This window comes from Tachyglossus aculeatus, chromosome 23 (genome assembly GCF_015852505.1).
Source record: "Tachyglossus aculeatus isolate mTacAcu1 chromosome 23, mTacAcu1.pri, whole genome shotgun sequence".
NCBI lineage: Eukaryota > Metazoa > Chordata > Mammalia > Monotremata > Tachyglossidae > Tachyglossus > Tachyglossus aculeatus.
In genome coordinates, this window is record NC_052088.1 from 20,657,626 (window position 1) to 20,676,326 (window position 18,701).

Here is an 18,701-nt window from a genome sequence, read left to right on the forward strand (position 1 = left end):
AACACACCAAGGGATGCAAGAGGTAAAGCTAAAATTCAGTTTCACATTTGCTTCTCCCAGCCTCCTCCAGCTCTTCAGGAGTTTTGAATTGAAGGGGAGGCATTCCCATTTGGCATGCAGGGAGGTGACAATTGAGAAGTAAGAACATTTGGGGTTTTATAAGGACTTTAGACTAAATGCTTTAGTTCCTGCATTGTGGAGGCAGCAATAAACCCAATTGACTCTGGGGGGAAAGGTCTGTCAGGACTCAAACTTTGACCGAGACAAAGACGGGAGGGAGAAGGGAGAGTTGAACAGATCTAACAAGTCGGGCAGTAAAAGAGGTGATGCCAGTAAGAAAAGGAGGTGGGGGAAAGGGTTGGTCAGCCCAGAGCATGCAGCAATAAACCCAATTGACTCTGGGGGAAAGGTCTGTCAGGACTCAAACTTTGACCGAGACGAAGTTGGGAGGGAGAAGGGAGAGTTGAACAGATCTAACAAGTCAGGCAGTAAAAGTGGTGATGCCAGTAAGAAAAGGAGGTGGGGGGAAAGGGTTGGTCAGCCCAGAGCACTAACAATCCCGACATTGAGCATTCATGAAGGCTAGACTGGCAGCAGAGGAGGTCTGAGGATCTGATCTCCTCGTCAAACAGAAACTCCTTACTGTTGGCTTTAAAGCACTCGATCGGCTAGTCCCCTTCATTCATTCAATTCATTCAATTGTATTTATTGAGCGAGAGTACTGTACTAAACGCTTGAGAGAGTTACAACAATAAACAGACATATTTCCCCGCCCACAGCTAGGTTACAGTCAAGAGAGGGAGACAGCCATTAATATAAATTACATATATATACATAAGTGCTGTGGGGCAGAGATGGGGAATGAATAAAAGAAGCAAGTCAGAGTGATGAAGAAGTGGGTGGGAGAAGAGGAAAGGTCTCTTAGAGAAGATTTGCTTTCAATAAGGGGGGAGTGATTGTTGGATTTGAGGAGGAGGAAGAGCACTACTGGCCAGAGGCAGGATGTTGGCGAGGGGTTGGACAGATAGATGAGGAACAGTGAGCATTAGTGAAGACTAGACAGGCTATGGAGGTGGTCTGAGGATCTGATCTTCTCAAAAAGAAACTCCTTACTATCGGCTTTAAAGCAGCCCATCAGCTTGCCCCATCCTACCTCATCTCACCTGATAAACTACAACCAAGCTCTCACACTCCTCTCTTCCAGTGCCAGCTTTACTCACTGTGTCCCGATCTCATCCAACTCACTGCCCATCCCTTTCTCACATCATCCCCCTAGCCTGGCTCTCTCTACCCACTTCATCATCATAATAATAATAATAATAAAGGCATTTATTAAGCGCTTACTATGTGCAAAGCACTGTTCTAAGCACTGGGGAGGTAACAAGGTGATCAGGTTGTCCCACGGGGGGCTCACAGACTTAATCCCCATTTTACAGATGAGGGAACTGAGGCACAGAAAAGTTAAGTGACTTGCCCAAAGTCACAGAGCTGACAATTGGTGGAGCCAGGACTTGAACCCATGACCTCTGACTCCAAAGCCTGGGCTCTTTCCACTGAGCAACGCTGCTTCTCTACAGGCCAGACAACCACACTCTTCACCTTCAAACCATTACTAAGGTCACTCCTCTTCCCCAATTAAGCCCTTTTTCCCCTGCCTTCCTCTCCCTTCTGAGTCATCTGTGCACTGCACTTTTTTTTTAAATGGTATTTATTAAGTGCTTACTATGTGTAAAGGACTATTCTAAGCACTGGGGAGGTTACAAGGTGATCAGGTTGTCCCATGGGGGGCTCACAGTTTTAATCCCCATTTTCCAGATGAGGTAACTGAGGCACAGAGAAGTTAAGTGACTTGCCCAGAGTCACACAGCTGACAATTGGCAGAGCTTGGATTTTAACCCATGACCTCTGACTCCAAAGCCGGTGCTCTTTCCCCTGAGCCATGCTGCTTTGATCTGTGACCTTTGGACATTTGATATTTATCCCAACCCCCAACCCCCTAGCACTTAGGGGGTGCCTATCTTGAAATTCTACATTATCAATTGCTTATTTATTGATATTAATGCTTCTCTCCCCCTCGAGACTGTAAGCTTGTTATGGACGGGGAACACGCCTGCTAGTTCTGTTGGACTGTATGCTCCCAAGTGCTTAGTATAGTGCTCTGCACTCAGTGACTGTAACTGATCGATTGATCTGATCCATTCTTCCCTTACTTCCAGGAACTAAGATAGGAATGTGGAGGTTGGAACTGTGGAAATTGTCTGTCTGTCTGTCTACCTCGCTAGAGTGCAAGCTTCTCAACCACTCCATTGGTGGTATTGAGCACTTACTATGCGCAGAGCACTGTACTAAGCACCTGGGAGAGTACAATCCCAGAGAATAAAGCAGGCATGTTCCCTGTCCATAATGATTTTACAGTTTACTTGGGGAGGGACCCTGACTTGGTCTTCTGCTTAGTGCTGTATAATGCACCCATATTCTTCTTCTTCTTCTTCTTCTTCTTCTTCTTCTTCTTATTATTATTATTATTATTATTATTATGGCATTTGTTAAATGCTTACTATGTGCCAAGCACTGTTACAAGCGCTGGGGTGGAGAAAAGGTAACCAGGTTGTCCCACGGGGTGTTAATGCTTCAGATCCTGTCAACAGGAACCCATAAAGTGGCTCGGTGTATAATAATAATAATGATAATAATGATGATATTAATTATGGTATTAGTTAAGCACTTATTAAGTGCCGAGCAATGTTCTTAGCACTGGGGTAATGATAATAATAATAATAATAATTTTGGTATTTGTTAAGCGCTTACTATATGCAAAGCACTGTTCTAAGCACTGGGGAGGATACAAGGTGATCAAGTTTTCCCATGTGGGACTCACAATCTTAATCCCCATTTTACAGGTGAGGGAACTGAGGCCCAGAGAACTGAAGTGACTAGCCCAAAGTCACACGGCTGACAAGTGGCGGAGCCAGGATTTGAACCCATGACCTCTGACTCCCAAACCCGTGCTCTTTCCACTGAGCCAGAATCAGGTTGTCCCACTTGGGACTCACAGTCTTAATCTCCATTTTACAGATGAGGTAACTGAGGCACAGAGAGGTTAAGTGACTTGCCCAAGGTCACAGAGCAGACACATGGTGGAGCCGGGATTAGAACCCACATCCTCTGACTCCCAAGCCCGTGCTCTTATCACTAGGCCATGCTGCTTCTCTATTCATTCAATCACATTTATTGAGCACTTACTGTGTGTAGAGCACTGTACTAAGCGCTTAGCACTGTACTGAGTGCTTATAACAATGGCATTTATTAAGCACTTCCTATGTACAAAGCACTGTTCTAAGCGCTGGGGAGGTTACAAGGTGATCAGGTTGTCCCACGGGGGGCTCACAGTCTTAATCCCCATTTTACAGATGAGGTAACCGAGGCCCAGAGAAGTTAAGTGACTTGCCCAAAATCACACAGTTGACAAGCAGCATGGCTCAGTGGAAAGAGCGCGGGCTTTGGAGTCGGAGGTCATGGGTTCAAATCCCACTCCACCACTTGCCAGCTGTGTGACTTTGGGCAAGTCACTTCACTTCTCAGTGACCTCATCTGTAAAATGGGGATTAAGACTGTGAGCCCTCCGTGGGACAACCTGATCACCTTGTAACCTCCCCAGTGCTTAGAACAGTGCTTTGCACATAGTAAGCGCTTAATAAATGCCTTTAAAAAAAAAGCGGCAGAGCCAGGATTTGAACCCATGACCTCTGACTCCAAAGCTTGTGCTTTTTCCACTGAGCCACGCTGCTTCTCCGAGTTGAGAGGAGTCAGAAGATGTGGTTCATAACCGTGCCATGCATGAACTCCTGCAGCCAAATGGAGGAGGATGAGATGGGGCGCTTAGGACAGCCGTAAGCCAGTCACACACAGCTTTGGCACTTTGCACACCTGCCGTGTACCCCCTTAAAGGCCTCGGCTCAGGGCAACTACGGTCCAAATCACATCATCCAGGAAATTTAGTATTCCTTTCACATAAGAATTCCCCCCCCTTCCTTCCTCTCCCCCTCGCCCCCCTCTCCATCCCCCCATCTTACCTCCTTCCCTTCCCCACAGCACCTGTATATATGTATATATGTTTGTACATATTTTTTACTCTATTTATTTATTTTACTTGTACATATCTATTCTATTTATTTTATTTTGTTAGTATGTTTGGTTTTGTTCTCTGTCTCCCCCTTTTAGCCTGTGAGCCCACTGTTGGGTAGGGACTGTCTCTATATGTTGCCAATTTGTACTTCCCAAGCGCTTAGTACAGTGCTGTGCACATAGTAAGCGCTCAATAAATACCATTGATGATGATGATGATCCGCAAAGAAGAACCCTCTTTCCCGGAGCAAAATCAGTCAGTTGTATTTACTGAGTGCTTACTGTGTGCAGAGCACTGTACTAAGCACTTGGGAGGGTACATATAACAGAGTTGGTGGACCGCCCTGAGTTTACCGTCTAGAGGGGAAAAGAGCAAGAAGACCAGGAGTGAGATGTGAGCTGGTTGTGCGTTGTTGCTCTAAACACAGTATTAAAACGCTGTTCACATCTGACGAGAATGGAGCTATAAACCTCTTAGAGCTGAAAAACATTCCATTCATTCATTCAATCGTATTTATTGAGCGCTTACTGTGTGCGGAGCACTGTACTAAGCACTTGGGAAGTAAAAGTTGGCAACATATAGAGACGGTCCCTACCCAACAGTGGGCTCACAGTCTAGAAGGGGGAGACAGAGAATAGAGAACCAGGTCATTCCATTGTCCTGGTTAATTCTAGGGAGGTGCCATTCACACTTGGTGATAACTTCCCCGGGCACTTAAGTAACATGATGCAGAGTCACGCCAAGGAATGATGGAGCAAAGGTGCAGTTTCAGTTTCAATTCTCCTAGGTTCCTCCTTCCTTCCCGTCACAAGAAGAGAGGTTTTATTGGAAGCTGAGGCATACACTGTTTGGCGTGCTGGGTGACAAGCTGAGCCGGAAGAGCCCTTGGGTTTTCTTTGATTTTAAGGCTACACTTTCGCAATCCTACATTGAGGGAGTAGTAAACAATCCAGACTGGGGCTTGACCGGAACCCAACTTTATCCAAGGTGAAGATGGGATGGAGAAGAGAGACTGAATAGACTCCAAGTCAAGCACCACAAGAGGTGAGGATGGTAAGAAAGGGGGGGGAAGGAGAAATGCGGTGGGGGGGTGCGAGGTAGGGGAGAGCAAGAGCTACTTCTGCCAAGGGCACTAAAGTCCCCACACTGAAGTTTGGTGTGGGCTAGACGGGATGCAGAAGTGATCTGAGGATCCGATCCGTTTCTTCCCCACCTCTCGGGAACTAAGCTGGGAAAAAGGGCTGGGGATATTGGAACTGCGGAAACCGTCTGTCCGTCTCTCCCGCTAGCATGTAAGTTTCTCGTGGGCAGGGACCCTGTTCTGTCCTCCTGTGCTACTTTTTCCAGCCCTTCGGGCCATACATTGCATCCAATGGACATATATAAAGACCATTCCTATCTAATATAACCACAGTGGAAGACGGAAAGAATCTCTCCAATTGGACCCCATCCATTAGAAATAGTACATGAGAATGTAAGCACGGGAGGTTTGACATTTTGGAAAGAGGAGAGTCTATTGAGAAGCAGCGTGGCTTAGTGGAAGGAGCCCGGGCTTGGGAGTCAGAGGTCGTGGGTTCTAATCCTGGCTCCACCACTTGCCTGCTGTGTGACCTTGGGCAAGTCACTTCACTACTCTCAGTGACCTCATCTGTAAAATGGGGATTATGACCGTGAGCCCCACGTGGGCTAACCTGATTACCTCGTATCTACCTTAGCACTTAGAACAGTGCTTGGCACATAATAAGTGCTTAACAAATACCATCATCATCATCATTATTGAGCCATATATTCAGCCTGACAATAATGTTTATATAATATTAAATATATATATATATATATATATATATATATATATATGTATAGGTACAGATAGAGAGAGACACAGACAGAGGTACACACACACAGTGGGGCGAGATGGGGGAAGGGATTGTAGGGATTGTAGGGAGCCATGGCGGGAAAGAAAGAGAAAGAAATAGAAGAGAACTTATCCACAGTTGAGAGTTTAACTCCTAGAGTCACTGCATAGCACGGATTGCATTTTTCAAGGCTTCAAGGAGGAGCCTTCAAAATTAGGGTAAAGGCTTCTAGGAGTCTCTAGAAAGATCTCACCACCTTCTAGCAAAGGGTCTCCTCAGCATAGCTGCTGGAGAAAGGTGGCTGGGGGGGCATCTTTCCTCTAACAATAAGACTGCAGATAAGTTAAGTTTCAGCACTGTGTGTTTGTTCTTCAAAAGTTCTAACTGGCTAGATTGTGTGTGTTTTTTCTCTTTCTTTGTCCTTTGGTGGACGGAAGCTGAGGGCTTTAGAGAAAAGCTCAGACTTAAGGGGTGAATTCATTTTGTCTACATAGAAAAACTTGAATATAACAAAATTCAGGGAGCCTTGACATTACTGGTGCTTGATGCCAAATGTTGACCAAAGAGACAGCATGCCTTAGTCTCTTGTGAGCGACTCTCAGAGCCCAGGCAGTGCGTAACACCACTGAAGAACAGACGAGCGAAGAGGTGATGCTGACATGTGAACCACATTTCCTATGGAAAACTGATTTTGTCTTCTTATCCCCAGAAGAGCCAAACAGTCAATCAATCAATAGTATTTATGGAACACTTCCTCTGTGCCGAGCATCCTATTAACTGCTGGAGAATACAACAGAGCTAGCACGTGAGGTTGGAACTGCGGAAACTAGTTGTCTATCTTGCTAGCATGCAAGCTTCTCAACCAATCCATGATCCATTTATTGAGCACTTACTATGTGCAGAGCACTGTACTAAGCACTTGGGAGCATACAATCCCAAAGAATTAGCAGGCACGTTCCCTGCTCATAATGATTTTACAGTCTAGACCACTATCGTTATGTTTTTTGTTAAATGCTTATTATGTGCCAAGCACCGTTCTAAGTGCTGGGGTGGAGAAAAGGTAACCACGTTGTCCCACGAGGGTCTCACAGTCTTAATCCCCATTTTACAGATAAGGTAACTGAGGCACAGAGAAGAGAGTAAGGTCACAGCAAATAAGTGGCAAAGCTGGGATCCTGCCTATTACAAGTGGAGTGGACTATGGCAAGAATCTCTCCAATTGGGCCCCCTCCATTAGAAAGAGAATAACAGAATACAAGCACGTAAGCACTGTAGCTTTGCCATTCTGGGAAGATGATTGAGACTGTGAGCCCACTGTTGGGTAGGGACTGTCTCTATATGTTGCCAACTTGTACTTCCCAAGCGCTTAGTACAGTGCTCTGCACACAGTAAGCGCTCAATAAATACGATTGATGATGATGATGATGATTGAGCCACGTATGCAGCCTCTGAGGGAGGTCTTAAAAGCCAAGAGTGGCTCCTAGTCCTTTCACATTTTAATACCAAAGTTCTAGGAATTCCCTTAAACTCTAAATTCTTAACTTCCTTATTTGTCTGTGTTTCTCCGAGGTGGGGGCCTGATTTGATCTGGCATTTTATAAAAGGTGTCATTGAAACAATCAGCCCATGGTGTATTCTGACAGCTCTCTACACTGCTACTAATGAATTCTTGCTTTGTTTTGACCCTGCTTAGTGATTCCCCCCAAAAAGCAACAACAATAAAATAATCACATCATTTCATCCTTACCTCCTCTCCATTTATACAAAAATATTTTATCCATCTGGGTAGACTAAGGGGTCAGTTTGAAGCTAATTCCATAATAATAGTAATGATAATGGCATTAACTGAGCACCTGCAGAGGTGATGCACTCTACTTATCTCTTAGGAAGAGAAGCACAAGACATGTTGTCTAACCACAGGGAGCTCACACTTCAGTGGAGGGTTGGCAGGTGTGGGGGAGATAATAATAATAATAATAATGGTATTTGTTAAGCACTTACTATGTGCAAAGCTCTGTTCTAAGCGCTGGGGAGGTTACAAGGTGATGAAGTTGTCCCACTGGGGGCTCACAGTTTTAATCCCCATTTTACAGATGAGGTAACTGAGGCACAGAGAAGTGAAGTGACTTGCCCAGAGTCACTCAACTGACAGTTGGCGGAGTTGGATTTGAGCCCACGACCTCTGACTCCAAAGCCCGGGCTCTTTCCACTAAGCCACGCTGCTTCGAAATATCCCCAAGCAGTGGACCTAGAATACAAGCAAATATACATGTATATGGGTAGGGACCATCTCTATATGTTGCCAACTTGTACTTCCCGAGCACTTAGTACAGTGCTCTGCACACAGTAGTGCTCAATAAATATGATCGAATGAATGAATATATTGTGAAGAAAAACAAAAATACATAATGTGAAAGGAGGCCAAAGGGTTGCTAAGATTTGTGATACTGATTCTTTGTCAGGAAGGGTTGAGTGGAGAAGGAGATTTTAGAAGGGCTAAGAAGGAGGATTTGAATTCAAACCCTGAATAATAATAATAATATTGATAATAATAATAATAATAATAATAATGGTATTTGTTCAGCATTTCCTATGTGCAAAGCACTGTTCTAAGTGCTGGGGAGGTTACAAGGTGATCAGATTGTCCCAAGTGGGGCTCACAGTTTTAATCCCCATTTTACAGATGAGGTAACAGGCACAGAGAAGTTAAGTGACTTGCCCAAAGTCACACAGCTGATAGTTGGCGAAGCCGGGATTTGAATTCATGACCTCTGACTCCAAAGCCTGTGCTCTTTCCACTGAACCACGCTGCCACAGTGGGTCTGCAATGCTCTAGGACAAAAAGTATGTTAATGCTGACAATTGATGACATCCTTCTCTTTTTCTCCTTCCCTACCTTGTTCCTTGGAAACTTCACTATCTTTATGGAAGCTCCCAGTGACCTTTCTGCGGCCTATTTCCTCTCACTCTTCAACTTGAATGACTATGTGCTTCACCCCACCTCATCCTCTCACCAACTGGGGCACACTCTCCATCTCATCATCTCCAGTCACTGTACAGTCTCTACCCATCACCACTTCTGAAATTCCTCCATATGACCACAACCTCCTTACCAGGCTACTTCACTCATTTAACCACATTTATTGAGTGCTTATCATGTACAGAGTACTGTACTAAGCTCTTGGAAAGTACAACAACGGGCTCACAGTCTTGTCTGCTGGGTGGCCTTGGGCAAGTCACTTCACTTTTCCGTGCCTCAGTTACCTCATCTGTAAAGTGGGGATTGAGACTGTGATCTCCATGTGGGACAGGGACTGTGTCCAACCCAATTTGCTTGTAATAATGATAATGATGGTATTTGTTAAACGCTGACTATGTGCCAAGCACGGTTCTAAGCAGTGGAGTAGACACAAGTTAACCAGGTAAATGAGGCACAGAAAAGTTAGGTGACTTGCCCAAGGTCACACAGCTGACAAGTGGCAGAGCCAGAATTAGAACCCATGTCCTCTGACTTCCAAGTCTGAGCTCTTTCACTAAGCCACACTGCATTCACCCCAGTGCTTAGTACATTGTCTGGAACATAATAAACACTTAAATACCACAATTATTATTTATATTAAAAGTCTGGGCTTGGGAGTCAGAGGACGTGGGTTCTAATTCCACATTTAGCACCTCTCAGCTGTGTGATCTTGGGCTAGCCCTTCACTTCTCTGAACCTAAATTCCCTCATCTGTAAAATGGGGATTAAGACAATGAGCCCCACGTAGGGCTGATTATCTGATTACCTTGTGTCTACCCCAGTGCTTAGAATAGTGCTCAGCACATAGTAAGCACTTAACACATCCCATCATTATTTTGAAGCCTTCCCAGTTGTCTCTGGAAAGACCCCAGCATCTGCTAGCTCCCCAACGTCTGAAGGAACTTTGCTGGATGCATCTTTCTTCTAACAGTAAACCTTGGTAAAGTGCTTGAGTTTCAGTGCTGTGTGTTTGTTCTTCAACAGAAAGATTTCAGTAACCTCAGTCATGCACATTTCTCCTCTACTCCCTTTCTCTTTGAAAACCGAGGGCGTTTCAGAGAACATCACGGGGTTGAGGGGGGAATTCATTTGTTTCATCACAGTGAAACTTGATTATAACACATTAATGATGCCAAAGGTTGATTAAAAGAGAAACAGCATGCCATAGTTCCTTGGGGGTGATTCTCAGGAGCCACAGAGGAGTAGATGAACTAATTAATTAATCAGTGGTATTTGTTGTGCGCACGCTGCATGCAGAACACTGTACAGAACACGTGGGAGAGTACAATACAATAGAGGAGTAGATGAACTGATTAATTAATCAGTGGTATTTGTTGTGCATGCGCTACATGCAGAACACTGCACAAAGTACGTGGGTGAGTACAATACAATAGAGTTGGTAAGACTCGTTCCCTTCCCTAAAGAAGATTGCAGTCTAGAAGGGGAGGAAAGTGACAGATACATGCAAAACTGCTGTGATACTGAGGGTGGGGTGAATGTCAACTGCTTAGTGCACAGATGGTGCAGGAGGGAGAGCAAATAGGGCGAGGGAAATGAGGGGTTAGTCAGGAAAGGCCTCTTGGAGATGATACGATTATACTAGGGTTTTGAAGATGGTGAGAGTGATGGTTTGTCTTTCATGAAGGGGGAGGGAGTTCCAGGCCAGAAGGAGGGGAGATCAAGGTACACTGAGTAGGTTGGCATCAAAGAAGCAAAATGTATGGGTTGGATTATCCTAGAAAATTAGACAAATAAGAAAAGAAGGGGAGAGTTGGTTGAGTGATTAAAAACCAAGGATAAGGTGTTTCTGTTTGAAATGGGATGGATGGGTAACCTGTGCTCTTTCCACTAAGACCCTAAGTGTGGTACTGACTTACAATAATAATAACAATAATGGCATTTATTAAGTGCTTACTATGTGCAAAGCACTGTTCTAAGCACTGGGGAGATTACAAGGTGATCAGGTTGTCCCATGGGGGGCTCACAGTCTTAATCCCCATTTTAAAGATGAGGGAACTGAGGCCCAGGGAAGGTAAGTGACTTGCCCAAAGTCACACAGCTGACAATTAGCAGAGCTGGGATTTGAACTCATGACCTCTGACTCCAAAGCCCATGCTCTTTCCACTGAACCATGGGGAGGTTATTAGGTGATCAGGTTGTCCCACGGGGGGGGCTCACAGTCTTAATCCCCATTTTACAGATGAGGGAACTGAGGCGCAGAGAAGTTAAGTGACTTGCCCAAAGTCACACAGCTGACAATTGGAAAAAACGGGATTTGAACCCATGATCTCTGACTCCAAAGCCGGTGCTCTTTCCCCTGAGCCACGCTGCTTCTCACCGAGATGAACATTTCTCTCATATTTCACTGCACAATCATTGCAATCAACTAGTCATCCTAATGTCTTTTTTCTTCCCTCTCAGGGTGAAGTAAGATCTCTTCCTAGCTCCGGTCACGTTGTTGAATGTCAAGGCACAAGTGCACAACTAATGGGAAACATGGCTGAGAGACCTCAGAAATCAATGAGGGTATCGGGCCTGGTACTGCTGCTTTAAGTTCTCCTTTCTCCTCCTTCCTTCAGAGCTAGTAACTGTGTCTGCCTCTTCCTCAGATCTGTGTTAGCCCCTCCTCCACAGTCTCCATGGGAGACACTCAGGGAAAATAAGAGTGAGAGAGGGCAGGGAGGTGTGAGACAATATAAATGGTGGCTGTTGTAGCAGTAATAACACAGATCTCCTCAAATTCCACCCTATTCCCTCACTGAGGAACCACTGGACCTTCGCCATCAGCTCCATCACTAGGAGAAGATGCTGAGGGTTTGGTTCCTTGGAGAACTGCAGACAGGGAAAGGGAGAGGAAGAAGAGCAGTTTAAGTCCCACTTTTATCCAGTCATGGTTCTGATCTAGTCTATCCCGATTTTCTTCTTCCCATCCAGAAAGTGTCAGAGAGCTGTGTCGCATCGTGAATCGCCTTGAGGAACACGTGACCAGAGAAGAGTTGCAACATCTGCTTGCCAAAGACCAGTCTTGGGAGCTCCTGATGACTAACTACAACTTGGACAGGTGAGTACAAAAAGCTTGCCCTGCAGGGAACATCCCATCCCAGAAGCTTGGTCCCAGATTGGTCTATTCGTTTCCTCACCATGGGCCAGCTCTGGGAAATCCGTGGATTGTGTACCATGGCAGTGTCCTGTTTCAGACCAACGGACAACAGTTTTGGAGTTTGGATAGGAGGAGTCCAAGCAGGGTAGAGGTGCCCTGCCCTGAGTGGTGTGGGCTCATTCCCCTCCTGTCCCCACCTACACCTCATTCTCCACTCCCTCCCTTCCTCTAACCTGCCAAACAATATCCGTAGAGAAGCAGCGTGGCTCAGTGGAAAGATCATGGGCTTTGGAGTCACAGGTCATGGGTTCAAATCCCAGCTCCACCACTTGTCAGCTGTGTGACTTTGAGCAAGTCACTTCACTTCTCTGTGCCTCATTTACCTCATCTGGAAAATGGGGATTAAGACTGTGAGCCACCTGATGGGACAACCTTGTAACCTCTCCAGCGCTTAGAACAGTGCTTTGCACATAATAAGTGCTTAATAAATACCATTATTTTTTTTTTATCTCAGCCCCTCTATAGAGCCCCCAGGAGACATTCCCAGATGAATTCCTACCTCCCTGCTCATGTCACCCACGTTTCACTAGTACAAACACAGTGGTTAATTTACTCATTTAGGGATTTCTTTTTCATTAGTTGTGGTCAGAGGTAGGAGAGCAGAGAATTACCTAGGAATTGAGAGTCTTGTCTTATGCCGCTGACTCTTCTCCAACCCATAGTGACGCCATGGACATATCTCCCAGAACACCCCCTCTCTATCAGCAAGCACTTAGTACAGTGCTCTGCACACAGTAAGCGCTCAATAAATACAATTGAATGAATGAATGAATCAGCAATCATTCTAGTAGTGTGTCCAAAGAATTGTCTTGGTAAAGGAATATCTATTTTTTTACTCTGGTTTCCCCTTCTCATCAATCACCTTCTGCCACCTGTCTTACCCATTAGATTTTAAACTCAAAGGGCAGGGACTATGATGTTTAATTTTAGCACCTAAAACAGTGGTTCAGCCCACAGTACCTACCTGTTAAAACACTGAGGATGATAACCCTTTCTCTTGTTAGGAAAAGTGTCCCTTCCTACCTTCCTCTGAACAGAAAGATTTGTTGAAACCAAGATCATTTCAGCTCCACTGAACCAAGTTGCTCTAAATCCCGGCATGGGCTGGATCCACCCTGCTCCAACACTTTTTGGCCTAAGGATCAATAATCCCAATCCCCATGGGTTCTAATCCAAGTTGCACCACTTGATGTCTGTGTGACCTTGGGCAGGTCACCACTTTCTGTGCCTCAGTTACCTCATCTGTAAAAAAATGGGGATTACACCTGGGAGCCCTATTTGGGAAATGGACTGGGTCCAACCTGATTAACTTCTATCGACCCCAGCATTTAGTACATTGCCTGGCACAGAGTGAGCACTTACCCAAAGCCGTTTAAAAAGTAGGTCTGGTGACTTGGATGCCTTCTGGGGCTCTCCAACACTTCTGGTTTTGAGTGAGGAGGCTTGACAGATGGTAGCTTGGGTGTTGCCACCCATTGTAGGGAGTTAGTGTGAGTGTGTTGGGGGACAGGGAGGAGGGTTCCCTAAAGACTGCAGCACGGTCCAGTCTGCCCAATTTTATGCCACATATTTGAAGGAAAGGAACTATTTAAACCCCATTCCATTCCTTAACCCCTGGAGTTTCCTATCAGTCTTCACTATCCCTTCATAATGATTTACAACATTTATTGAACGTCAGAAATAATGATCTATCAAGGGGCCTGGACTAGACTTTCTCTCTGGATAGATTAGCAAAATATCTGTTACGAGATAGACATATTTGTCATGTGTCAAGATAACTCATTCAAAACTGGAGAGGTTGGAGGGCATCAGAAGACAGCCAAGCCACCAAACCTACGGAAATCCTTGATCCTCAGTCCATAAGTAGTTGGAGCAGGTTGGATCATCATCAGTATATTTCAGTGTTTACTGTGTGCAGAGCACTGTACTAAATAGCTTAGATCGAGTCCATTTAGGGCTTTAGAGCAATCTGGTTCAATGGAGCCAAATAAACAGCCACACTGGGGGATTTGTTAAGCACTTACTATGTGCCAGACACTGTACAAACCTCTGGGGTGGATACAAGCAAATCGGGTTGGCCGCAGTCCCTGTCCCACATAATAATAATAATGATGGTTTTTGTTAAGCGCTTACTATATGCCGAGCACTGTTCTAAGCGCTGGGGTAGATACAAGAAGAAGAGAAGCAGCGTGGATCAGTGGAAAGAGCAAGGGCTTGGGAGTCAGAGGTCATGGGTTTGAATCCCAGCTCCGCCACTTGTCAGCTGTGTGACCTTGGGCAAGCCACTTCACTTCTCTGGGCCTCAGTTCCCTCATCTGTAAAATGGGGATTAAGACTGTGAGCCCCACGTGGGACAACCTGATTACTTGGATTCCCCAAGCGCTTAGAACAGTGCTTTGCACATATTAAGCACTCAAATACCATTATCATTATTATGATTATTACAAGGTTAACAGGTTATCCCACGTGGGGCTCCCAGTCTTCATCCCCATTTTACAGATGAGGTCACCGAGGCCAAGAGAAGTTAAGTGACTTGCCCAAAGTCACACAGCAGACAAGTGGCAGAGGTGGGATTGGAACCCATAACCTTCTGCCTCCCAGGGCCAGTGCTCTATACATTAGGCTACGCTGCTTCCCATGCTAAGCATGCTGTTCAACTGCCTGTAGTGGAGACTAACACAATGGCATTAGGAAGAGGCAGCAACATACTCCTTTAATTTTTAACAGAAATGAGGTGAATGTGTTGTTCGCTGCCATCTTGGATGTGAAGAGGGAAATCTCAGACACTTTAGAAGAACTGGACAGATGGAAAATTACAACAGAAGAGCATATCCTGAAGCTTAACGCTGCTGCAGACCGCATTGACCAAACCCACAAGTATTGCACCATAGCCAGACTGGTGGCCAGTGCGACCGGTGTCATCTCTGGTGCTCTGACTGCCTTCCCAGGGAATTTGATGCTCACGGCAATACGAACAGGTATAGAGGCAGCAGCCACCATCGCTAGCCCTACAGTTGATGTCTTTGATGAGGCAAGCTGTTCAGTTGCCAAGAAGCAAGCCATCATGAAGGAGGATCTTAACAAGGAGCTCATTCTAGAGGAGGTGATACAAGCGTTGACTAATCAAATGCCTCAAATTGATTCCATTGCTCGACCTATTGAGCGTTTCATCAAGTCCGTGACAGCCGTCTCTAAAGCCAGAGCTAATAATCAGCATATATCCAATGCCCAGCGGCACTCCACAATGGGAAACGTCGCCCAAACAGGGGCCGGACAGAAAAGGCGAGTCCAGAAGGCCTCTCGGAGAAGTGCTCAGGCTACATCCAAAGGAGCCCTGATAGAAGATGGGCCCACTAAAGTTGAGATTCTGAGAAATTCCGTCACTGTTTTTCAGACACTTCAACATCTGAGCCAAGGGGAACAGTCAGAGGCAGCAAGAGAACTGAGGGAGATGGCCAGTAAGCTGAGCCAACCCCTTGAAGGTCTTGGTGATCTCTGTAAGACCTTGCGATGGGTCCAGAGCCTCAAGTCACTGATTCCCACTGGCAACTGGGCAAGCGAGACTCCATGAATCTACGAGGTTGGAAGAGTGAAGAGAGATACCATCTATGAGATACTCTGTGGGGTGCTTAAGGGAGTGTTCTGGAAAATTTAAAATATTTTAGGACTGGGGAAAAAGATTTAGGCAAGCAGTTGTTTGGGAAGCTTGAGGCAGGGAAGGGGAAGTTATTTTTGTTATCAAGAGGGACAAGGGAAATGAGTGTGACTTGATGGAAGCATCTCTATTCCCCAATCTGCTACTAAAGCAATAGTTCTACGTATTTTAACAAATTCTGATACCCATATTTAAGATAAATATGAACTGATCAATAAGGATGGGATGTGGGATGGTTACTGTATAGGATGATTAAGAGTGTAGTGTAAACCGGAAGGTGTGGGCAGGGAACGGGTACACCAACTCTGCTGTAATGTAATAATAATAATTATAATAATGGTGGTATTTGTTAGGCGCTTACGATGTGCCAAGCACTGTTCTAAGCATTGGGGAGGATACAAGATTATAAGGTTGTCCCATTTGGGGCTCACAGTCTTCATACCCATTTTACAGATGAGGGAACTGAGGCTTAGAGAAGTGAAGTGACTTGCCCAAAGTCACACAGCTAAGTGGCAGACCCGGAATTAGAACCCATGACCTCTGATTCCCAAGCCCGGGCTCTTTCCACTGAGCCAATACTCTGCCAAGTGCTTAGTACATTTAACTGTTTTGGTGCTACTGATGCCTGTCTACTTGTTTTGTTGTCTGAGTCCCCCTTCTAGACCGTGAGCCCATTGTTGGGAAGAGATTGTCTCTATCTGTTGCCAAATTGTACTTTCCAGGTGCTTAGTACAGTGCTCTGCACACAGTAAGCGCTCAATAAATACGACTGAATGAGTGAATGAATACAGTGCTCTACACACAGAGAACACTCAATAAATACCACTGATTGAGGATTTAGGTGAGTAGTTATTTAGGTAGTTGGGGACACAGAAGGGGAAGCAATTCATGGCAGCAAGAGAGGGCCAAGAAAAATAAATATTTACTGGCCCAGAAGAACCTCAAGATATTTCGCAGTCTGCTAATAAATGGAAAGTTCTGGTTTCCGCTTATTTTAATGTAATTCTGATAATGTTAATATGGAGCTTCTTAATGAGAGTCAAAATAAATCAGATGGGCTTTGAGTTACAGTCTCTCATTCATTATTACTTTCCCCTCAAGCACCCTGACTTAACTGCCAGTGTAACCGCTTAAACATGACAATCAATCCTAATCATCAACAGAATTTCCAGAGGGCCTGCTCTGTATACTAAAGTTACCTAGGAAAATATAAAAAAAAATACAGTACCTGACCTGAAGTAGTTTATTATAGTTGGCATATTCTAGCCATTTCTCTTCCCGGTTGCATGCATATCAAAAAAAAACCCCAAGTATAAATTACACACATAGCAAATAAGCAGGTAGACACACGAGTACTTCTTTGTTCCTCAGTTTCCTCATCTGTAAAATGAGGATTCAATGTCTGCTCTCCCTCCTATTTAGACTGCAAGCTCCACATGGGACTTGATTGTCTTGCGTCTACCTCAGCACTTAATGCAGTGCACAGCGCAGAGAAAGTAATTAACAAATATCACAATTACCATCGTTATTACTAAAATGCCGAATAAATGGCCTAACCAGGAAGGTGGTGGGTTAATCAGGGAAAAATCTTTTGGAGTAAACGTCTTTAGGAGGATTCAAATTGGAGAGGGATCTAATTTGGTGGATTTGATGAGGGGGTGGGATGGAAAAGGAAGAAAACTCCTCCACTCTTGCCCCCTCCGAACCCCACCAACAACATCCTTAGCAGTACTGGAGAAGACAGGGCTCCCATGAATGGGGAAAGGGAGACAAATGCCACTTAGGGAAGAGAAGGAGTGAACTTTGTACTGAAGGGCCTTCCACTTCTGGAAGGTGAACGACAGTCTGGGGGTTTTCGGGGTTGCCACCTCCCTTGGAAATAAAAACTCTTTGATATGTGGATTCCAGATACACAGCAGTGGCTTGCAATATGGTCCCTTCAATCAACCAGTTGTATTTGTTGAGCACTTAATATGTGCAAAACACTATACTAAGCAACTGGGAGAGTACAATATTACACAGTTGGTAGACATGTTCCCTGTTCATGATACAGTTCTGACTTCTGACAATTTACCCAACATGATTATCACTTTCTCCCAAGGGGAGAAAATTGGCTCTACTGTTGTGGGAACTTTACTCAGCTTCAAACAGACTCTTAAGTGCTTAACCACACATGTTCAGTTCTGGACCTGTGCATATTAAGGCTGACCAATGACTTTGATGCAGTTGTTCTGCTTCTCCTACTTAGCTTCTGACAACATCAGGGCTGGTTCGCACTCTAGCATGGGATTCATTCATTCATTCAATGTCTTTCATCGACAGATGAAAGAAGAAAAGGTGAATTTCAGGTCAACCTATCATGGCTCGTTTTCAGTTTGGGGAAGGAAAAAGCTGAAAGTGCTGGCTCAAACAAATAAATGGGATTTTTTTTTGGTATTAGCTAAGTGCTTACTATATGCTGGGTACTGTACTAAGTGCTAGGGTAGATACAAGCTAATCAGATTGGGCACTGTCCATATCCCACTCAAAGTCTTCACTCCCATTTTACAGAAGAGGTAACTCAGGCAGAGAGAAGTGACTTGGTCAAGGTCAAGGTCACAAGGCAGATACATGACAGATCTGAGATTAGAACCCGCCATCAATGTTCTCCGACTTCCAGGCCTGTGATCTTTTCAGGTTACCTCTCAGATTTCTGAACAGCTCAATATTTAGGAGCTTATAATACTGACACGTGCAGAGAGATGCGGAAGAGACTGTCCCTGTCCCTCAAGAATTTTACAGTCTACCGAGGAGTCCACCCTGGGCTGTTTATACAGAATATCTGCACATTTCCAGCCTTTCTAGACAAATCGGAGCCCTTCCAAATGGATAAGGAAAGAAATTCA

At 44.9% G+C, this 18,701-nt stretch overlaps 1 pseudogene; it reads left to right on the forward strand.

Moving 5' to 3' along the window:
* Nucleotides 1-13: 13 nt before the first annotated feature.
* Nucleotides 14-15,846, forward strand: LOC119944570 (annotated as a pseudogene).
* The last annotated feature ends 2,855 nt before the right edge of the window (nt 15,847-18,701 follow it).